Consider the following 25,033-nt stretch of genomic DNA (forward strand, 5'->3'; position numbering starts at 1 on the left):
CTTTGTTTAATATAATGTGGAGTTTACTATGCATTGTCCACACTGTTTTGATAAGCTGTTCAAAAATTACTATGTACTGTATTAATATAATTATTAGCCAAAACCAACAAAGCATATTATCTATGAGACCTTTATAAACTATCCCATCACATACTTACACAATGTGTTAAGACAAGATGGAATAGGAACTGTAACTTTCTAAAAGAATGTTTAAACAAAACAAAGTCTTAAAAGCTTTTCATATAAAAAATATTAATAAAGCAAACCTTGTAAAACTCAATATTGGCTGCTTTCAGAAAAAGAAACACATTTTGAAACCTCCTAAAGAAATAACAAATCCGACACACCTTAAGAACACAAAATTTCTTAAATAATATGTGCTAAATATTATCCTTCATTCTACTGTGGATATAAACTTCCTTTTTTGGTTGTGCTGGGTCTTCCTTGCTACGTAGGGTTTTCTCTAGTTGCAGCGATGAGCAGGGACTACTTTTTGTTGTAATATGCAGGCCCCTCACTGAGATGCCTTCTCATGTTGCGGAGCACAGTCTCCAGGCATGCAGACTTCAGTAGTTGCAGCACGTGGGCTCAATAATTAAGGCTCTCAGACTCTAGAGCACAGGCTCAATAGTTGTGGCACCTGGGTTTAGTTGCTCTGCAGCATGTGGGATCTTCCTGGACCAGGGATCGAACCCAGATCTCCTGCATTGGCAGGCAGATTCATTATCATTGAACCACCAGGGAAGCCCTGATGTAAACTTAACCTTCTTGATTTTTATTGTAAAGTGCTTTCTAGACAGGCTCTAACAACCCATGCTCTTGCTAGCATTGTTTGAGAATGTCTATTTCACTATATCCTTGCCGACAGTATGATCGTTTTTTTCAACTTTCTAACTAGTAAGATTGCCATAACATTTTAAAGAAAGTTGTTTCCTTTGACCTTTGCGTCACTGGTATTCGTAACATTAGTCTTATCTAGGTAATAAAACACAAATCTAAAAACTCGGAAACATGATATTATTCTTGGTTCTGTTGCAGATTTTTGAATCTGGCCAAATATTTGTTTTCAGTTAGAAAAAGAAATTTTCAAAAAGGACTGTTAGTAGTTCTCACTCTTCTTTCTCGAAATAGTAACTTTAAAAAAATAAGAACTGAGCACAGACAAGATGGTGCTGCCAACGCATGTCTCTCCCTCATCAAGCTCGGCCACTACTCTGCTCTGTTCCTGGGCTTGACCTATGAAGCCAAGTCTACAATTACCTGAAACACTGGGCAGGAGAGGAGAGGGTAGCAGCTGAGGAGAAAGAGAAGCAGGGTGAGCTGAAACGCATTCAGAGAGAATTGGCAGAAACCCAAGAGGACTGCATATTAAAGTGATCCTGCCTTTCTCTGGAGCAGTGTGAATGAATAAAGCTTTCTGTCCTCTGTGAATGAGAGTGGATGAATGAATATGTAAATAGATAAATAAAATATAACAGAGAAAGTTGATACATTTAAATATGCTAAATCGATAGTGAATATTTGCTTAATCATTCGTTCAACATTTGTTGAGACCCACTAACATGCCAGGCAGGTGTAAGGAATCAGAGCTGATGCCAGAGACCTCAGCCTCTAGTAGAGGACACAGACTAGCAATCAGGCAACATGCAGCTCTGTGTGTCTTTATCCAAAGAATTTGGGCCACAAGTGTCTCAGAAACAACACTATTTGTGGATTTTTTAGGAAGGTAAGACAATACTTACATATAACCAGAAATGGCTTCTGCTGGAGCCTGGGACAGCCTCCCAATAAACAAATACAGCAACATTTCCCTAATAGAACAACATTACAATAGCCTCATGTCTGTTCACGTCAGATTTTGCTGTTAATATGTTTTGGCACCAGTTTTAAAATAAACTTTTGGCTTTCAGAGCTTTTTGGATTTTGGAGTTGTAAATAAGGGAATGTAAACTTGAAAACGGTGTCATACATTCTAGGAGAGAGGTAAGAATGGAGTACTATGGCAATGTATGGGAATGGCACCTGACAGACTGACAGGCTCAGGAAGATGAGTGGAGAGAAAATAGAGGTTGGTATATAAATGCCAATGAAATGCAAATATTTTATTGTATTATTGTTCCAGGGAGATGTGAGAGAAGTTGAGGAAGAGATGATCACCTGATGATGAGCTCTGAAAGACTGCTTTGGGGTTTTCTTACTTTATTGTTGCGTTACAAACTGTTAGATACTTCTTTCTGCTGTGTTACAAAGTTAACGATGAAAATACTAATGCCTGGTCTATTCAATTTCCTTACTGGTAGAATAAAAAATATTGCAAATCTGTGAAATAGCAGTATGTCATTTAAACGCTCAACTATTTCTTGCACATCTATGCTACCATACCTGTTTTTAATACTTTCTCACATTGCTCTCTCTGGCCCCAGACAGGCTAGATATTACACCACCGTGCAGAAATGGTTATCTCACTCTCATGCCTGGAAACCTTTTAGAGTGCCCCACTAGGAGGTGGTGGGGAGATTCTATATTGCTCTCTCTCTCTCTCAATATATACTGTATAGGGCAGGAACGGGTCATCAACGGACATACAAACTTGTGTAGGAACACAAATACAAGGAAGCTTTGTGAGGATGGCAAACTTAACGATAAAGGACAGGAGGGGCAAAAAGGCTAAATGCCAAGCTCAGGAGAGATGTGTGAAAAAACATGAGACAGACCAGTCAAGAGCTTACACTGAAGATGCCTTTTGGATTGAAATGTAAGGAAAGCAGAGCTAGAACTAGAATCCCTTTAACCTGGGCTTTAAAATATCTCAATGTGTGAAATATTTGTATGTGACAAGTCACTTCTAAAGTTCGTTTTGCTTAATATTTTTAAGATTCTGCTTTTCCAAGCTTAACTGGCACAAATTATTTGCACTATTTTTCAAGGCAGCCTTTCTTAAGTAAATGCCAATTCAGGACCTGATCAAGTTATACATTAGCTAAATTAAAAGAATCCATTGGGAATCTATTAAAAAGTAACCAGCACAGGAGATAAACCCTAAAGTTAGTCATTAGAAAAGTGAATCAGGGAAATTTGAACCAATATGATTTTACTATGTTGTCTTATCATCCTTATGGATGTAAAAAAATTTTTTTAATCCTTAAAACATATCTAATAGTTCAATAAATATACCTTTAAAATATTTAAAAGCTTTAGGACATTCCTTGGTTTGCACACTGCAATGTACTTACAAAGTGCAAAACATCAGCTGTTATTTTGCCTAGCTGGGACAAAGGGCACTGAATATTAAAACTTCAAAAATGGTCATTTGAATTGTATTACGACTATGCAAACCACATGAGCCTGACTAACCATGAAAAATGCAAAATCCTTTTCATTTCTCGTTCCTTAACTTGAACTTTAATATGAGGGCAAGGACAGAAAGAGAGGCATCTAATGTCTCTTTCCCTTTCCTTTTCATACATCCTAAGATATGGGGGATCCTAATTCTGCTAAGGTCTCTTTAATGCCTCCCATCTCTAAATACAGTATTTACCTAACTGGCAATTTATTTCAGTGGCAGTTAAAAAGAAAAAAAACTGTCCCATAGGGAATCTAATTTTCCTGAAGTAAGATTGACATAAAGCTTTGATTGTGAGTATATTGGGGAAGTGGGGAATAAGAAGGAATTAAATTCCTTTTTGTGCAAACAGGGGACTGCACTCCCTGAAATAATCTTATTTTTAAATAGGTTTTAAAGATTAGGAAAATAAAGCTCAGAGGTGGAACTACGAGTCCACAGTGGAGACAGTTCATAGAACGCCCAGTCAAAACCAGAATTCAGACCCCTGCACAGTATGCTTTTATTCTCTCAAATGCTATTTATTCCCTTGTGCATTAAGACAAATACTTATTAAGTAGTGATTTAGTTTTATTTAGTAGTACCTATTGAATGTCAGATACTGCACAGGAGATATAGCAGTAAACAAGTCATAAAATAATCCCTCACTTTACAGACTTCATTTAGGTGGAAAAGGCAGAAAATAAACAAGAGAAGTAAAATATATAATAATTTTAATGGTGGAAGTACTATGAAGAAAAATAAAGCAAGAAGGGAGCCAAGGCACAAAGCAAAGAGAAACTGTAAATTTAAATAAGTTGTTTAGAATAACCACACTGGAAAAGACATTTGAACAAAGGTTTAAAGGACATGAGACATTGGACATGTGAATATCCAACAGAAGAGCATTCTAGGAAGAGACATAAATGCAGAAACCCTCATCTGAGAGGACATCTAGCATATTCAAGGAAAAACAAGGAGGGCAGTGTGGCTGGAGCAGTGGGCAAGGCAGAGAGTACAGGAAATGAGGACATGTTGTATAGTATAGGGTTTGTCTGCCTTTCATTCTAGGTGAGGCTAGAAGTCAGTGGAACATTCTGAGCAGAAGATTGAGTGAGTGAAGTTGCTCAGTCGTGTCTGACTCTTTGCGACCCCATGGGCTGTAGCCTACCAGGCTCCTCTGTCCATGGGATTTTCCAGGCAAGAATACTGGAGTGGGTTGCCATTTTCTTTTCCAGGAGATCTTCCCAACCCAGGGATTGAACCCAGGTCTCCCACATTGTAGGCAGATGCTTTACCGTCGGAGCCACCAGGGAAGTCCATGAGCAGAAGATTGACAGGGTGTAAAGTACATTATAGTTGAATCACGTTGGTTGCTCTTAGCAGAAGTCTGGACATGCAGTGGTGGAAGAAAGAAGACTGGTTCAGAAATTTTCAACAATGATTACAGTGAAATGTGGGAGAGGCCAGAGTTACAGAAGAGAAAGTGTTGATATGTGGTTAGTTCTGGAGATATTTTGAAGGTTAAGTCAAGAGGATTTCTTGACTGTTTGGGTATGAGTGGGAGAAAGGAGGAGAGGAGTCAAGAGTAATTCCAAAGTTTGTAGCCGAGCAACTGAATGAGGGAGTTGTCATTTATTGAAATGAGGAAGGCTTTAAGAATAACAGATTGTGAAAAGACTGGGGAATTCCATTTTAAATATGCTGAGTTTGAGATAGTGTTTAAGACATCCAGGTAGAGATCAAACAGTCACTTATATCTACAAATTGGGAGTTCAGGCAGAAGGCCTGGACTGGAGATATAAATGTGGGATCAGTAGCTTATATATGATATGCAAGCTGCAAGATTGGATGAAGTTATTAGGGTAGCAATTATGGACAGAGAAAAGGTCACCCTCCCAACACAGGTAGAGGACTGAACTCCGGAGCAGTCCAATGTTTAGAGATTAGAAAAATGAGAGCTATCAGCGAAATGCAAGATTAACTATTTCAAATGCATCTTCATTACCTGAAATGAGTACTGAAAACTGGCCACTGCATTTAGCAATCTGAATGTCATTGGTCGTTTCAAGTGCAGTGTCCATGGAATGCTGGTTTGCCTGAGAGGAGTGGGTTCAGGAGTGAGGGGCAGAGGAGAGGAGTGGGAGATGGCCTGGTGTCAGTTCTTACGTACTTGCCTTGATATTTCTATGTGGTTGCTAAGTGTAAAGAATCTTTTAGGAATTATAACAATAACTGTTTACTAAATTCCTTTTATATTATAGGCTTGTGGTATGCACTTAATACATTTAAAAAAGAATAACTCCTTGCAACAAAATGTAGTTTACAAATGAACAAAGTGATGATTAAAGAGGTTAAGTAACTTTCCCAGCACAGCATGTCTGGTAGATGGCAGAGCCAGAATTTGAATTTAGGTCTGTTTCATGCCAAGTCTTCATTCTTAACCACTGTGTTGCATTGCCTTTAAATATGACAAGGCCGTGTTACATTGCCAATTAAATATTAAACAGTCCCGTAAAAGTAATTCCCTCCTGAGGTTAAATACTAGCTTGGAAGGAAGAATGCACAGAGGTAAATGAAGTTCCTCTCTCCTTGTTGGTTAAGGTTTCTTATTCTCTAGCAGGCACAATAGGGAGAACTGAATAGGGTTGTTCATCATTTCAGCTGTCAGCCAACTCCCACCCGGTCACTGTATATGAAGCCTTTTTTGACATAAAATGGTTTAATGAACCAATTTTGAAGACATGTTGTTAATTTCAAGTAACTCCCATTGGGAAAAATTGAGCCCTTTGAGAATTAACAAAAAAGGAGTACCAGGGTATGTCTATAAGTCCAATACACCAAATACTAGGAGAGTAATTTGTTTGTTTGTTTTTCTTATCTGGTTGTGTTGTCTTTTTGCATGAAAAGCAGTGATATACCTTAGCAGAGAAGTGAAGTGAAGTATTAGTTGTTCGATCATGTCCGGCTCTTTGTGACATGGACTGTAGACCACCAGGCTTCTCTGTCCATGGAATTCTCCAGGCAAAAATACTGGAGTGGTTTGCCATTTCCTTTTCCAGGGGATCTTCCCAATCCAGAGATTGAATCTGGGTCTCCAGAATTGAAGACAGATTCTTTACCTTCTGAGCCACCAGTGTAGCATAGGAGGATTTGTGGTAAAGTGTGACAGACAAATCTCCTAATACCCTGTAGGCCCACTTCCTGCCCACACTTTCCATTCAGTTTCAAGTGGTGCTTTAATTTATCCTCATACTCAGCTACTGAACCTTCTGGCTTGGGCTCCGTGGGATAAGAGGAGGGTAACATCAAACAGAATGTTGATGGAGAATGTTGATAGCCGCATGGCTATCAAGAGAAACACAAGAGTATCAGAATTGTCTCTGTTCTGAAAGCCTGAGCTTTATAATTCTGTTACAGCTTGGCCCAGTATGAAGGAAAGAAAAGGGTTAAAGTAGCAAATAGACCTTCCTTAGGAAGTACTACAGCTTTGTATCAGCTGACTTTGTACTTTTTGTGTGTGGTATTAGGGAGGAAAAAAAACACTGCAGTTTAGTATGATAATCACATATTAAGTAAGGCAAGAAAACCAGAAGAGCTAGTGAAAATATTTGGGGGAATTCTGAAGAGGTTACAAACCAGCAAATGTTACCAGGTAAAAAAAAAACAAGGGATAGCATGATTACGTTGTTGTTCAGTCACTAAGTTTGTCTGACTTGTTTCGACAAAGTCATAAAGCACACCAAGCTCGCCTGTCCTTCCCTATCTCCTACAGTTTGCTCAAATTCATGTCCATTGAGTTCGTGATGCTATTTAACCATCTCATCTTCTGTCATCCCCTTTTCCTTTTATCTTGAGTCAACTCTTCGCATCAGGTGGCCAAAAGTATTGGAGCTTCAGTTTCAGCATCAGTCCTTCCAATGACTATTTGGGGTTTATTTACTGTAGGATTGACTAGTTTGATCTCTTTATGGGTATAGGGTAGAATTGAAACTGAGTCCCCATAAAACTGAGTTACTCTACGGAGTTTATGATTAACCTCTCCATCTAAAACATCATACTCTTTCTAGTCCCACTCCTGTGCCCCTCAGGAATGAGGAGTTATCAAAGAAAAGTGAAAGTGAAAGTCGCTCAGTAGTGTTTGACTCTTTGCGACCCCATGGACTATACTGTCCATTGAATTCTCCAGGCCAGAATACCAGAGTGGGTAGCCTTTCCCTTCTCCAGGGGATCTTCCCAACCCAAGGATCAAACCCAGGTCTCCCGAATTGCAGGCAGTTTCTTTACCAGCTGAGCCACAAGGGGGGATCAAAACTGAGAAGTGCCCTCCAGGATACAAAAATCCCTCTGTGTCCCCTGTTTCTTGTTTGTAGAAAAAGGCTTTCGTCTTCTAGGCCTTTCTTGAGTTCCAAAGAGCAGACCCAAGCAGTTACTGACAAGGGAAGTGAGGTGAGACAGAAATGAAAGAAAAGCAGTTAAGCAAGAAAAGTAATAATAATGGTTCAGCAATAAAACAGAATCCTAGTTTCTCCTCAAGGAGTATACATAAGAATCTGATGCATATCTTTGAGTAGTTCTGCAGAAACTAAGACACCCTCACCCTCCCAACACAGGTAGAGGATAGTGACCACATGCTGACCACAAGCATGTAGAACCCAGCCTAACAGGAACCAGAAAGTTGATTAAGATCCCTGAAACATCACCCTGGTACCTCACCACCAATCAATCAGAAGAAGGTCATGCATCCTCACCCTAAATGTTGCCTTTAAAAACTTTTCCCTGAAAGCCATCGGGATGTCATGTCTTCTGAACATGAACTGCCTGTTCTCCTAGCTTTAGTGTTAGTTGGTATTAGTCGTTCAGTCATGTCCAACTCTGCAACCTCATGCACTGTAGCCCACCAGGCTCCTCTGTCCATGGAATTCTCAAGGCAAGAATACTGGAGTGGGTTGCCATTTCCTTCTCCAGGGGATCTTCCAGACCCAGGGATCAAACTTGGGTCTCCTGCATTGTAGGCAGATTCTTTGCCATCTGAGCCATTAGGGAAGCCCTCTTCTCGCTTAGCGCCTTGCAAATAAATGCTGTGTTTTCCTTCAACAGGACTTGTCAGTAAATTGGTTTTGCTTTGTGACAGGCAAGCAAATTCAAGTTTGTTTCGGTAACAAAATCTACCGATCAGGCACCTACTTTTAATTTTATAGAAATAGAGACTTACAATAAAATATTTGTATTTGTAAAGCTTTATTCTTCTTTTTAAAAAAGCTATACCTGTACCAAGAAAAAAATTAAAATATAATAGTGTAAATTGTACAAAGTCTCCCTGACTGTTAGGTCTTCAATTCTTTTCCTCAAAGGCAACCAGTTTCTAGTTCCTTATATATCCTTCCATGTATATTTTATGAATATATCCATATTTATTACATATATCTTTGGAATAAAAACAACTGAGTCTTTCTTGATACTTTACTTTTTCACATTCTGTGGATTTTGGTATGGTAATCATATCCCATTCTGAAAAATAAACAGCGTGATTTTTTTCCTCTAAAAATATTAAGACAATTCATAAATATTTAAACACTTAAGTTGTCCTTTATTTTCAAAATTTTACTTCACAATTTCCCACAAAATATGCTTGACATTGTCAGAGATCAGAATTTTAAGGTCAGTATTTGCCCAGACAAAATCCTTAAATGTTTCCTGTTCAGTGTTCTTGCAATCACTGCATTTAGTATAAAATTAGAACATGGTGAGAAACCAGTGCTTATTAATTTACCACTGTTCTTTGATAGAGCCAGCTTTATGAACGCACCTGACAGAGGCCGTGTTACGTGACTTGCCTTTGATTTCTAAGTCTTTCTTTATATAGTCCTTTAATATTTTATGAATCCAAGGAACGATTCAGTACAAAACTGAAATACACAAGCTGGAAGAAGAGAAGAAAAATGAAGTCCCTGTATCCTCTGAAAATGAAGGCACAGAAATACATTGCATTTCGTTTACCCTTTCATTTCTTCACTGGGTGTCATAATATGTTTCCCTGATTTACCTGGATGCTGCAGCATATACAGAGGTGGGCAGAACATTTTTTCATGCTTCTTTTCCATCTAGGGAACATTTGGATGACTCAGGACCTCCCCTCTGGCTAATGGTAAGTAGTCTCTCAAAATGTGTTTAGCTTTTCCACAATAATCTGGTAGCTTTTGAGGTCTTGAGAAAGGATGAAAAGGAACCTGTTAGGACTTGGGGAGAAGGAAGAGGAAACTGTGGGATATAAAGATTTGTCATACTTATAAGTTATTGATTTCACGATGTAATGTGAGAAAAGGCAAAATGCAGCTACTACAATCAGTTAAAATAACAGATGACATTTGTGCTCAGCTGAGGTGGTTCAGGAAAATGTGCACAGAGCCCTTTGACATAGGACTTCCTCTTACTCCAATGTTCTCCTGACCCTCCCCCTCTAAAACAAGACACCCACTGACCTCGTTTCCAAAATGGCTGCTTTTTAAAAAACTGAAACTGTTTTTCACTGAAAACTTTTGACTATATAGCTACATAATAAAAAGTTAGCCATCAACATACATGAAATATATACACTCAGTGAATTTAACTTAAGAAAATTTCCTAAAATATTCATGTAAATTTGGAGGGACTAGACAGACAAAATAATAGCTAATTGAATTTTTCACTTTCACCTAATTATTTTTGGTCATGCAAAGACATAGACTGAGCTTGGCTGAACACCAGTCACTCATTTTCTATAGCTACACTTAAGAATTCAACCTTCACAGCCTATGCTAGGACAAGGGAGTTCAAATCAACATTAGAAATAATGCTACAGGTGGTAGCATTTTAGCTAGAGAAAAAAAATTCCTGGGATTCTGAAAAATTGTCTATAGCAGAAAAAACGGAAAGAGATGGGACGAAATGGAGTTTATCAGATGCATAACACACAGGATGAAAAAAAGATCATGGATACAAACTGATATAAAACAACAATATGAAACTACTTATAATAAATGAAAGAGAAGGAAAGACATGGTCATACTTGAATCAAGATCTCTATTTCTTGATGTCATATATATAAATAATCAAATTCTACCCTTAAATATACAAGAGGACTAAATAATTGGTTGGCTTCTGCTTTGCTTTAAACCAAGGACAGAGTACAGCGGTCAGGGGAAAAGCTTGTAATTATCGTTTCCTTTCTTTATAGAGTACTGCTTATTGCTTTTCACTTCTCAGGATAAAAAAATACCAGATTTATGAGGGCTTTTTCCTCCTCAGCTCATCCCTGGACCCAGTTTAAGGCTTAATCATCATCCCTTCAAAGAGCACAGCATTTCAGTTCATTTCAAAGCACTGGATTGGTGCTGATGAGAATAGGACCAAAGTAAAAAAAGAGATTAGCCTTCCTGAGAAATGTCCATTGTAAGTACTGCAAGAATAGTGAACCAACCAGCCAGAATAAACTGAAGTTGCCTACTGCTGTTTACAGGAAATTATACAAAACAGTCCTAGAACAGAAGGGAATGGGGCATATGTCATCGACTTTGAAGATGGAGAAAAAGTTTCTGTATAAGGACCCTCCAAAGAAAATAAAAATTAACACATTCAAATATATTTGCTTCACAAACACACACTAACTGAGAAAAAAAAAACTAATTTGAAAATAATATGGAACCTTATTGTGGAAGTTACAGTGTTCTATTCCTTTAAAAGAGTGATAAGCTCTATGGGCTTCCCAGGGGGCTTGGTGGTTAAAAAAAAAAAAATACATATGCAATGCAGGAGACATGGGTTCAATCCCTGGGTCAGAAAACTATAGTCCATGGGATTGCAAAAGATTCGGACATGACTTAGTGACTAAACAACAATAAGCTTTATGCTGTGACCACGATAGCAAAGACAATTCTTCCAAAGAATTGACCACTAAACAGTTTTTAAAAATGTGAAAATAATTACATCAGTGTATGGACTCTGGAAAATTTCTTCTCCGGTAATAAGGTCAGATAGACATTTCCTGTTTCACATTTCTAGTACACGTTGTCTTTTAAACAATAATAGTGTGAAACAATAGATTGGCCTGAGTTCAGTGCACACTAAGAAATGCCCTGGCCCTTGAAGGCTGGGATGAATCAGCCTCAAATGGCAAAGATCTCAGTGACGACAAGAAAGACAGACTGTCTGGGGTGTGGTGGCCCTAGAGAATAAGATTCAAGAAGCTGGCCCATCTAGACTTCAATCTTTTATGTTTCTTGACCATGAAGAGTGTCTATGTTTAATGTGTACATTTACAGAGACAGCATTTAAGCTTGTGTCTGCATAACTTGGCTTTTAAATAGATTTGTTTGCAGGGTAAAACTGCAATACAGAAAAAGAATGAGTTGGCAATTCCTCCTAAATTGTTAACCAAGATTGGCCATTGTTTTCACAATTCAACCTCCTGCTCTAGCAATAATCCAGTCAACAGTGAACTCTTTCCTGCTCCTTACCAAACTTTGCAACACACTGGGTTACCCTATTCACAAGTCTTACCACTACTTGGAATAGCATGAAACAGAGCCACCCAGCAGCGGACCCCTACTAAACTTCATTATTCATACACCCATTCTTCTCTGAGGCCAAACTGGGGTCCTCAATACATTTTTTATTTTTTTTGTTTTTTATGCACTTGCATGCTCATTCAATTGTGTACGACTCTCTGGGATCCCATGGACTGTAGCCCACCAGACTCCTCTATCCATGGAATTCTCCAGGCAAGAATACAAGAGTGGGTAGCCATTCCCTTCTCCAGGGGATCTTCCTGACCCAGGGATTGACACTGAGTCCCCTGCATTGCTGGAAGATTCTTTACCATCTGAGCCACCAGGGAAGACCCGAGAATATTTAAACCAGTCATTTCCAGATCTCTCTCTTTTCCAATCTTCTGCTACTCAGTTATGGAAAGTAGATAAAGAGAATATCCTAAAATAAAACAAACGATTTTAGAAGGGTTAACAATGTGACCAGCATACAGAGTTAGGAGGGGCAGAATCTGAGCTGAGAAGTTACACAGAGAAGAAATGACAATGGGGGAAAAGGTAACTAAGAGGAGGTTGCCTTTCATCCGCTACCAGAGAATGACAGGAATGAGAAAGCTGGACATCCTCCTTGACTAAGACTTCTCCTTCACTCTGTACATGCAACTCATTATCAAGCCATCCTCATTTTTTACTACAAGGGATAAAATACCTGCTGTTTTTTCCCCAAAAAAGAATAAATTTTTATTCACTTATAAAACAATAATATTTATTTTTAAATTTAAAAACGATATAAAAAGAGAAAAAAACTAAAAATCATCTCCTACCGTACTACCTAGAAATAAGCACTGTTTTAATATTTTGTGGAACAGCCTTATAGATATATCTATGTATACATACATGCACATTCCTAAACACACATACAGACAATTTTATAGAAAGTGAGGCATGTTATACAAGGAGTTGAGAAACATTCTGTTTTTACTTAACAGATCACAGAAGTCTTTCTATTTCAATAAACATAGATATACACAATATTTTTTTCATATTTTAATGGTTGTATAATTTCCATTGATAGGAATATGTCATAATTTATTCAACGAATCTTTCGCTGAAGGAAATACTTTCTTTCCATTTTAACAGGTAAGACAGCACTGATACTAATACCTGTACATGTGGTATATGTGTGGTTGCTTCAGTTGTATCCAACTCTTTTGCGATCCCATGGACTGAAGCCCACCAGGCTCCTCTGTCCATGAGATTCTCCAGGCAAGAATACTGGAGTGGGTTGCCATTTCCTCCTCCAGGGGATCTTCTCCACCCAGGGATCAAATCTGCATCTCCTTTGTCTCCTTCATTGCAGGTGAATTCTTTACCACTGAGCCACTGGGGAAGCCCAACCTTGCACATGCGTATGTGCTATTATGAGAATTTCTTCACTAATCTGGTAATGAAAAATAGTTCTTGTCTTTTTATTTCCACTTTTTGATCGTTAGTGAAGTTTTAACATTTTGTAGGGCAATTATATTCTTTGATAAATTGCTGCATCCATTTTTTCTATTAGAAAGTTTTTTATCTTATTGAGTCATAAGACCACTTTGACTATTAGGAATATCAACCCTCTTATCTTTCATATCATTCAGGTGTCACAAATGTTTTCCCCAGTTTGCTCCTTGCTTCACAATTTTATTATGTTTTTACTGAAGCATTTAATTTTTACATAGTAAAATTGTTTCTTGGTTCAGTCCTGCTAAATTAATTTCCTACAATTCCTACCAGCACTAACCTAAATCAGATGGCTTATCATCTTTTACCCAGATAACTGTAAAAACCTGGATTGGTCTCTCTGATCTGCCACTGGGAATCTACACTAACAGAGGTGTCAGAGAGTTCTTTTTAAAATGAAAATCTGTTCAGGTCATTCTGTCTAAGACTGTTCAGTGGTGTATGTCTCAGTGGTGTACGGCTCTTCTAGGAGTCAATAAAATAACAACTAACTATGGCAAATATTCCTGGAGCATTATTTATCTGTGAAGATTTTTGAAGAAAGAAAGCACATTAATCTTATTTTAGGAGAAACATGGGAGACTTCCCTGGTGGAAGCGGATAACAATTTGCCTGTTAATGCAGGAGACATGGGTTCGATTCCTGGTCCAGGAAGATCCCACATGCCACAGACCAACTGAGCCCACGTGCCACAACTGCTGAGTCAGAGTGCTACAACTACTGAAACCCATGCACCTAGAGCCTGTGCTCTGCAACAAGAGAAGCCACCACAACTAGAGAGGGCCCCCGCTGCTTGCAGCCAAAGAAAGCCAGAGTGCTGAAATGAAGATCCAGCACAGCCAAAAACTAATTAATTAATTAATTAAAAAGAAAAACACAAATATATTATGGAGCTGCTGCTGCTAAGTGGCTTCAGTTGTGTCCGACTCTGTGCGACCCCATAGACGGCAGCCCAACAGGCTCCCCTGTCCCTGGGATTCTCCAGGCAAAAATACTGGAGTGGGTTGCCATTTCCTTCTCCAATGCATGAAAGTGAAAAGTGAAAGTGAAGTCGCTCAGTCGTGTCCGACTCCTAGCAACCCCATGGACTGCAGCCTACAAGGCTCCTCCGTCTACGGGATTTTCCAGGCAAGAGTACCGGAGTGGGTTGCCATTGCAGCAGGACGCAAATGCAAATGAATTTTTAAGATAAGAAAGAAGGTTTCAAATACATATCAGTATTTAGGAGGAAACGTTTAAAAGGCAATGGCTATAGAGGATAACTCTTTGGTGCTTTTACATGTGCATCAGGGAGTGTCTTGCATTCATCAAAATTCACTTCCCCTTGTTGACATAGATTTACCAGCCTTCCTTGAAGTTAGGTGTGATGATGAGATTGAATTCTGGCCCATGGAGGTGGAAGACATTAGGGTGATGATACAATGTATTGCCCAAATCAGGACACTATCGAGAGTGCAAGAGGACACTATTAATTGCTGTCCTAGGAATTCAGGCATAAACTGGGGCATGTGATCACCATGGGGAGAAGTGAAGTGCATCACCCCAAGGTGAGCCCAGGCCTAACTCACTCGTCTCTTCTCCAGTCTGTTGACAGATGAGGCAGATGCTGGAGGAAGCCTAAGTGCCCTGGATAGAGCCATGGCTTTCACTAAACTGATCTGAGAGTGAGAACACCACTTCCAACATTTCAAACCATTGTAGTGACATCAGTTCTTGTCCTGACTAGCACAATGTGGAATTCAAAGCTTTCTATTCGGCCTTCCTCTAGCTTTCAGCCGTGCCTTTCATCATTCTCTAGCTTGAATTTAAGCTCTAGCGAACTGAACTGCTTGCTCACATGTTTTAAGTATCTGTTTATGTGTCAATCTCTCCCACTAATCAGGGAGCTCCTTGATAGCAAAACTTAGTCTTAATTATCTTTGTAGCAAGTCACAACCTGGCACATAAGACATTTCATGAATATCTGTGGAGTGAAGAAATATTTACCCATGTAAGGAGTAAATTTTTCAGCAGTGGCTATTTCATTATACTATCATGTGTTCACATGGAAGATCTTTTATATCTGCAAAGACGTGTTATTCAAATACAAGATTTTGAAAAATGAATTAAATACTTTTGTAGCCCTAAAACATGAATAAAAAAATTTTCTTCCTCTTAGCCGTCAATGTGCCTTTATCTCTGCTTTCTCCCTGCACCCCACGCACTGCTTATAAACACACACACAGTCGTATTTGTTCATTTCCTGGGGGAATTTTTGACTTAACTAACAATAGTAGAAGTTCGAAGGAAAAGAAAGAATTACAATTTTAAGTTCAGATCCTAATGTTGGCCAATAATCCCTGCATGAGGTGCTTTTGCTCAGCAGGGGGATTTATCTCTCCTGCTACCCAAGATGATTAAGAGTTGACTTACAATTGATGATGATGTACACTAGAGCATGTTATCAACTCAAGAAAGGGGCTTTGCCTGCATGATTTAATTAACATTAATGGTAGTTAAGCTGCACACACAGAGCATAATGTCCTCTTTGCTCTAAGAAAAGGAGGGGCTTTCACCACCTACATTATGAAATATTGATGAATTCATGTATGCTGACATCCATCTAAAAATGGAATTGTTCAATCTGTCACTCCTTCCCCCTATTCACCTACAAAAACATAATGGCAGTCCTGAGATAAACAAAAGGAGTGATGAGGGGGCGCAAATGAGGAAGGAGAATGAGTCAGGAAGGAAAAACACTGCAAATGAAATATGTCAGACTATAACCACAGACACACAACATCCACAAACAATCACACATACACACACACACACAAACACCCACTCTACTAATTAATGCAGCTTTGCTTTCATGCCAGATATTGGGGAAACATTAATTAGAGAGAAATCTCATTAATCCATTTCCCAGTTCATTAATTATGCATCAATGCCAAGTTTGTGTTGGCCTGACATAAGACAATCCTGTTCCAACAAAGATCTGATGCTGCACATTGCATAACAGTTACGGGGCTTTCCTAATTCCATGGGCTGGGACTCAGGACCTACTCAATTCACATGTTATATGTATTTGTGTCCTCTGATAAGTATTTTGTGATTATGAAATGTTCTTTAAGCTCACTACAATTGTTTCTTAGCTAACACTTCATCCGTCTCTGGCATAAACACATCAGGAATTCTATTCAGATGACAAAAAAAGGGACACAACATTGCAAATGTAGTTAATGCCACCGAATTGTGCACTTAAAAATGGTTAAAGTGGTGAATTTAATGTGATACAGATTTTGTCACAATAAAATTTTTAAGTAAAAGAAACTATCTATAGATTTTTGAAGAAGTTATTCTAGGAAGTCTATGGATGTAAAGAAAAAAAAAAGTTGACAAGTTCTCAGTTTCAAAAGACCTCACAATGTGCTTCCTTGTATTCAGAGAAAATGTTTTGAGATGAATTTCAGAACCCAGACAAACTCAAATGTGCGAAGATTTGAGGAAAGCAAGGATGTTTCGTGGTCTTATCAACAAATATTAATTGAGCATCTGTAAAATTCTAGCATTGTACCAGTTGATTTGGAGCTGTTTTTGTTGTTTAGTCACTACGTCGTGTCTAACTCTTTTGCAACCCCATGGACTGTAGTGCCCCAGGGTCCTCTGTCCATGGGATTTCCCAGGCAAGACTGCTGAGCAGGCTGCCATTTCCTTCTCCAGGGGATCTTCCTGACCCAGGGATCAAACCTGGGTCCCCTGCACTGGCAAAGGATTCCTATCCACAGTACAACCAGGGAAGTCTTATCTTCTTTATTTACCGAACAGGTTTATTTACTTAAATTCTCTTCTTCATTGTATATCTGATAGGGAACATATTGGTCCCATCAGCCTTCCACTGAGCGATTGTCTGGGATCAGCCCAGCCTGTAAGAGAGCAAGGAAAAAGATAGGAGTGCCTCTTGCCTAACACTATATAATGTGTGGAATATGAGGGAAATCATTAAAGGCTATCTAAGGAGAGACTGCTGAGAGAAGTAAGTACCTGTCAGTGTCCAAATGCCCATCAAGGAAGGGTCTCAGTGGGTTAATGAACTCTTTGCTAGGAAACCAAGTGGTTAGAGAACAAGATGCAGCAGTAGGGTCAAATCGGTGGGCTGCATTTTTGTATGTTTCTTAATATTCCTGCTCTGTCAGCAGACCCAGTTGACTTGATAAAGAGACCAGAGGGTTGGGACTGATGAGGTTCAAATATCCTCCATATGGAACAACTAATACTTATGCAGCTTTCTATACATTTGCTAAGATGGTTCTCGGGAAGAAGTTTCACATGTGTCATTTCAACTGAACCTTGAATCAAGGAGATATGAATAGTATTCACAATTTACAGATGAAGATGAGACTTGAATAATGGGCTTCCACCATAGAAACACTCATATGGGGCTTGACCTTCACTCCCGGAGTCACGTAGAAGTAAGGTCATTTCTCCAACTGGAAGAGCCAGTCTTTGGGTATGTAGTCTGCTGACCACCTCCTGACTGGCTGGTCAGAGAAGCAGCAGTAACAGGAGCTGCACTCAGGATGAGGAAGATGATGGATCCTGGAGGTCTTGGTGAACTTTTTGAGATCTCAGTTTCTCACTTAAGAGGTCCTAGAATAAAAGCAGTGGGAAATAATGGTCAAGTATAAATCCTCATTAAGTTTTTCCCTGATAAATTTCCAAATTATTTTCCAACAAAATACAGAGCAATTTAGGGCATATGACTCAGAAGCAATGAAAAGACGTCAAGTAAATTTTCAATTAAAAAACAAAAAGCCCTCTTTGCAGAGCTATCTACTTAGGTATGTGCCTCAGATTTCTTAGGAAATGTGTCTCTAAAAATAAAATCTAGAAATTGTATTGATGCTCAACCTATTGGTGACTTATAGCAGAGATGTTTGGACCTCATGTTCACAGGAAATTTTTAAAATTTTAAAGTTCAATTTATATAAATATTTTTGTTGAAATATTAATAAGAGATATTTCAGTTCAGTTCAGTTCAGTCACTGTCATGTCTGACTCTTTGCGACCCCATGAATCGCAACACAGCAGGCCTCCCTGTCCATCACCAACTCCTGGAGTTCACTCAAACTCACGTCCATCAAGTCAGTGATGCCATCCAGCCATCTCATCCTCTGTTGTCCCCTTCTCCTTCTGCCCCATATCCCTCCCAGCATCAGAGTCTTTTCCAATGAGTCAACACTTTGCATGAGGTGGCCAAAGTACTGGAGTTTCAGCTTTAGCATCATTCCTTCCAAAGAACACCCAGGACTGATCTCCTTTAGAATGGACTGGTTGGATCTCCTTGCAGTCCAAGGGACTCTCAAGAGTCTTCTCCAACACCACAGTTCAAAAGCATCAATTCTTCGGCGCTCAGCTTTCTTCACAGTCCAACTCTCACATCCATACATGACTACTGGAAAAACCATAGCCTTGCATAAACATATATTAGAATAACATCTTATGGATGAGCTGGAATGGAAACATAAGTTTAAGGGAAAAAATGATGTAAATACTTATAAAGAAAGCATAAATACTTTTTAAATGGATGGTAGGGATATTAAATTGCTATGGTATTTAGATCACATTAATTTATATTAAAAAGGAATACAACATTTTAATTTTTAAGTAAAATATTTCCCTGAGAGAAATTATATCCTCTGTAACTATCTGAACTTACAATAAAAATTTTCAGCTGTAACAATGTGCAAGAGTGACACATGCTTTTGCAAAATTCTTCTGGGCTGCCTAAATGGGAAAAGAATCTGAAAAATAGATACGTGTGTGTGTGTGTATATATATATATATATATATATATATATATAACTGAATCACTTTGTTGTACACCTGAAACTACCACAACATTGTTAAATCAACTCCACTCCAATATAAAATAAAAAGTTAAAAAAATTCTATTAGGCTGCATGTGAATAGGAAAGTTTAAGGACCATTATGCTACAGGAACACAGCATTTGTCTACTATTTGTATTGAAAAAGCAGTTATTTCTAAAATCTTCTGTAGAAGGCAGAAAATCATATCCTGAGAGTACAGCATCATAGCAATGTATCACTAAAGCAAACATAATCTTCTGAAATAACTATTTGTGTCTCAGCCAACACCTCCTACTATTGGCTGCCTACTTCTTCTACAAGTACATCTTAAAACTTATTTGCCAGCTCATCATGCATATCAGGGAAGAAATAAGAATTTGGGAAGCTGCTGTAACATAATAATATTAAACCACACTGTGATAAGTGATAATTCTCTTATATAATTAAAGGCACATGCATACACATGATCACATAAGCCTTGACCCAATCCAGCATAACACATGTGGCTGACATGTAGGATTACATTAGTTTTCCAGGAGTTGCTCCCAAGGACTAATCAGGAAGTTGGTTACCCTCATGGAACGTCATATACCTAAATAAAATAGGCCAACATTATACACAGGAACAACAACGCATAAAACAGGAAATGATCATCTCTTTGCATGTTTTAATTTATCTTCAGGGCAAAGTGACAGTAAACCATTAAAGTTAAACTGGAATTAACTTTTAATAAAAATCCAGGGAAAAAAGTAGTTAAAACAAGTTTGCTGGAGCTATTAGAACACAGAGTTCTGCTACAAAATTGTTCAGAAAAAGCTTTACAATCTAAACACACTGAAACTCCCTAGTGTAAAACACTCTTAGCTAAATTATGGGAAAAGCCAATGTTGTATCAGCACCAAACAATCACCCAGCATCAGAATGAAAAGAAGGAAATGTTGTTCTGAATAGCTTGCCAAGGCTAAAGAAAAGTAGAACAGTTGCTGAAGACGGGTTGTACAGACCAAAAGGACGCATTTTAATTTGTGTTGCCACTTAAATTTTGAAATAGGTCATTATCTTCAAATTTTGGGTAAATATACTGCATCAGAGTGAAAGAGAGAGAAAAAGAGAGAGGGAGGAAGAGAGGAAAAAGGGCTTGACAACAAACAGTGAAAAATACATTTTAATTTTTAGATTTCTCTCAATTGATATATCCTATAACTCATTATAGGAGTATGCAGGCTGTGTTTTCCCCGTTTAACTTTTGCTGAGAGATAAAGATTAGGTTAAGTTTACAAACAGTAGATCTGGGCATCCCTATAGTAAACAAGTGATTAACAATATCTTTTATATAGTCTTTAGAAAACCATTTTAATGTTTGTTTTCAACAACTTGACTGCTTGAGTATCTAGTGAAATATTTTTAAGCAAAATCACTTGACAATTTATCATAACACAGTGGTTCCTAACCTTTTTTGAATACAATAATATTCAAGCTTATCATAAGGGAAAATTTCAAAAGCCACCAAGTTAAAAAGAAGGCTAGACTAAATCTCTGTGTATTCATCATGTGGCTTCAACAACGCTCAACTCATGACCAATCTTGTTTCATCTGTAACACACCTACTTGTTCCACCCATATTATTTTTGAAGCAGATCCAAATTATGAGATGATTTACTTTTGTTTCTAGAGTAAAATGTTTGAGGGCCCTCTCCTGTCACATTTCAGTTCTTGCATTTTTTTTTAATTTTATTTTATTTTTAAACTTTACAATATTGTATTGGTAGTTCTTGCATTTTTAATAATACTCAATTAAGAAAGTCTACAGGTCCATCTGGATTATTGCCCACCCACTTCTGCGGCTTTGCCCTGATTCTGTGCCACCCTCCCCATCACAAGGTTCTGTGGTCCGTGGCGGGGAAGCTCCTGGAATAATGAAAATAACTGGTAACATCACTTAGAAATATGCTTATTCATTAATGCCTTCACATATACTCACAACACAAACACTGCTTGTGCAGCTTTATTTCTCAGGAATATACTTGTCACTACGAGTTTATAAGTAGATTAAGAAAGATAGAATTAACAGGACTTTTTTCTCCTCTTTATCCACCAAAATGAGCATTTCTCTGCTAACAGAACAAAGAGCTAACACAGGCCACTGTTTTCTTAAGCGTTGTTACTCCCTAACAGCTGTTAAGGGGCTTTTATGACCTTGACGTTACCTTTGGAAAAAACTCCCGATCTTTGTGGGCTGCAAATCTTTGCGCAATACAGCTTGAGAGCTGGCTGTGCTTGTTGGCAGTCTCCTGGAAAAGCTAAGAATAAATGAGAGAAGGCTGTGTTCACACACTTGGAAATGACAATAGCGCACTGGAGGCCTTGGTACACCCGCACATTAATTTCCTTTATATAAAAGGCCAATATCCAATGCTATTAGTCAGTACTTCTCTCACATATGAAATCACTTTTGTAGGAAGAAAGAAAAAGAAAGCGTCTTTTTTTCTCTACATAAGAGGGATAATTTCCTTAGTTTCCTCAGTAAGGAGCTCTAAAAAAAATCTTTCCTGATTTCTGCTCAGTGCATACATGTAATACTGATTAATGCTAATAGGGTTCACGTATTTAAAAAAGAGTGCACTCAATCTCATGATTATAAATACCATTCAGAAAGTGTGTGACTGGAATTTATTGGTATGAATTTAATTCAGGTCAGTTTTAAACTCCTAAACTTTTACGTTTAAATGAACAGAATTATCTCCATTAAATCATACTTGACATTGATTGTAGTTATATAAAGAGAAAAGTTATAGCAGTGTTACAGTTATACTTTATTAGTGAAAAGCAATCATTTCCACTTGAATTTTCTTTCTAGTTTCATGGAATATCCTGTTTGGTAACTATGAATTTCTGACAAAATACATCATCACTTGAAGATTCCAATTTTGGCTTTATTTTTCTAAACATGTCCATTGTGGAGCTGAGCAAATAGTATATATAAGATAATGAAATCTTACTTACATAGTAGAATGTTTTTCTAAAACATATTTCAAACATGAAATAAGACAATCTAGCTTTCAGCCAGGGAAATTATTATCTGGTGCATATGTATCGTACTAATTAGATTATGCCCAAATCCTGGTAATTTGCATAATTGTATTTAATTTGCCAGAGGGGTCAAATTATAGCTTTGGACCTCTTCTAAGAGGTAATGCTGCTTAGTCAGCAAAAGCCTAACACATTCTAAAGAAACTGAAATGCATTTGTAACTTTAGAATAATAAGATGTAGTGTTTTCAGAGGTCCAATTTGAATAGAAATCCCCCAAGAAGTGCAAGTAGTTACATATATATAATCATGAAATATGGTTAAACATTGTTTAGAAGTTCTTGTATTTCATCCCTTTCAGTTTAGTGTCCATTCCTTAAATGTATTTTCTGGTCATTTAACTAGCGTATCATCAAAACATAAAAGGTTCAATGGTTAAGAATCTGCCTGCAATGCAGGAGACGTGTGCAAGAGACACAGATTTGACCGGAAAGATCTCCTGGAGAAGGAAATGCCAATCCACTCCAATATTCTTGCCTGGAAAATCCCATGGACAAAGTAGCCTGGTGGGCTTCAGTCCATGTGGTCACAAAGAGTCAGACATGACTTAGTGACTACATTACAAAAACAGAACCAATTTAAATTTATCAAACTGGAATCTTAGAGGTGGGGGTTCTGGAGGTAGGGTGAGGCAGAACCTGAGAATTGTTTTAAAAGTTCCCCAGAGGACCTTTTTTAAAAGCAGTTTCATCAAGATATAATTTACCTATCATAGAATTCACCTACTTAAAGAATACATTTCAGTGGTTTTTAGCGTATTCACAGATAGCTGTGACCATCATCACTGTCAACCTTAGACCACTTTTATCATATCTAAGGAAACTCTTTAGCTATTTTCTGACTGTCCTGCCATCCACACCATTCCTGACTCTATACACTTTCCTGTTCTGGACTTTCATACAATTTGTGATCTTGTATGACTGGTTTCTTTCACTTAACATTGTGTTTTCAAGGTCCAACCAAATTGTTGCATGTATTAGTACTTCATTCCTTTTTATGGCCAAACAGTATTTCATTGTATGGATATATCACATTTTGTTTATGGACATTTGGGTTCTTAGAAGATTTAATCACTAGCCATATTTGTTAACTAATGATCAAGAGTTGATCTCAAGACAATTTCAAGCTCTCACAAAGCAAGGACGGAAGAGAAGCATGGCTGGAAAGACAAGGCTTAGGATGGAATTGGCTCTGCACTTACTAGTCATATGACCTGGGCACTGTCTTTAATTCTCTCCATTTTATTTTCTTCACTTGTAAAATAGGAAAAATGATTTCTCCTTCTTAGAACTCTCAAGAGGATACATGAGACAATCTGAGTAAAACTCTTAAAATTGCCTGGCACACAGGAATTTTACACACGACAGCTATTATTTGTATTTACCCTGTCGAATGAATATATATCAGTTATTTATATACAGAGTTATATAAATAGTTGCACAGGTATTTCCATCTAGAAAGTAATTATTATAAGTAAAATAAACTTCTCCAAGTTATAAGAAAGTGAAAGAACAGATTGAATGATGCAATTTCTTCACTTTTTAAAATCAAAGTAAAAGTTACACTAAAAGTCCACACTGTCATTTGAAAAAAAAAAATAGTTGCTTCTACCTAAGAATACAAATCAGATTTTTATTGTTTCATTACATTTTCAAAGCCCACATATTTTGAATACTATGTGAAATTTCTACCCATATAAAGTGCAGGTATTATATATATATGTGTGTGTGAGTACATACAAACACATGTGAATGTACATATAATTATATCAAATAGTTAACACTGAACTCTTGATATATGCCAGGCAATGTACTTTATATTCATTAATATAAAGTATTACATTATGACTCAACCCTTCCAACAACCTTACATGATCAGCTAAGGAAATCAAAGCATCAGGTAGTCAAGAATCTTGTTCTTGATCATAAAACAAGTGAGCAGCAGAGACCAAGTTGTTAACCAGAACTCTTGTAATAGTTTTTCCTCCATGCGTTTGTACATAAGATAATGGAATAGATCTTGTTCCTCAACCACAGACTGATGTTTATTACAGCTTGAAGCAGGCTTTAATAGGTATTAGGTAAACCCTCTTAATCTATAGATGAAAAGACAGAAAGCAAGGCCTTGAAGTGTCTAGTCCAATATGGTTAGTTCTAGTCTCTTGTTCTCCAGTCTAGTTTCTTTCTACAACCTCATGCTGTCCAAGTACCAAGGTTCCATTTTTGTTTTAAAAGGCAATGTAATAGGAAAATGCCAAGCACGTGTCTGCCTTAAGAGTCCTTACCTTATTCTCCCTCTGGAATACTACCCATACTTAAGGTTCAACTCATATGTAACCTCTTCTGTGACAATTTCTCCCTAGTTATTCTGTCGTTACTCTGGAGGGTCCTTATATTATTTTTACCTAGTACAGGGCTAGCTCAATGCATATTTACTGAATGTAAGCAAATGTGATGGGACACTAAAATGAAATAACTGGGGTCAATATTGAGGTTGCTGCTGCTGCTAAGTCACTTCAGTCGTGTCCGACTCTGTGCGACCCCATAGACAGCAGCCCACCAGGCTCCCCCGTCCCTGGGATTCTCCAGGTAAGAACACTGGAGTGGGTTGCCATTTCCTTCTCCAATGCATGAAAGTGAAAAGTGAAAGTGAAGTTGCTCTGTCACGTCCAACTATTAGTGACCCCATGGACTGCATCCTACCAGGCTCCTCCGTCCATGGGATTTTCCAGGCAAGAGTACTGG

General features: G+C 37.9%; 1 pseudogene; it reads left to right on the forward strand.

The window, feature by feature from the left end:
- Window positions 1-1,166: 1,166 nt before the first annotated feature.
- LOC109557047 (ATP synthase subunit e, mitochondrial pseudogene) lies at window positions 1,167-1,377 on the forward strand (annotated as a pseudogene).
- Window positions 1,378-25,033: the final 23,656 nt, after the last annotated feature.

This window comes from Bos indicus, chromosome 3 (assembly GCF_029378745.1).
Source record: "Bos indicus isolate NIAB-ARS_2022 breed Sahiwal x Tharparkar chromosome 3, NIAB-ARS_B.indTharparkar_mat_pri_1.0, whole genome shotgun sequence".
NCBI lineage: Eukaryota > Metazoa > Chordata > Mammalia > Artiodactyla > Bovidae > Bos > Bos indicus.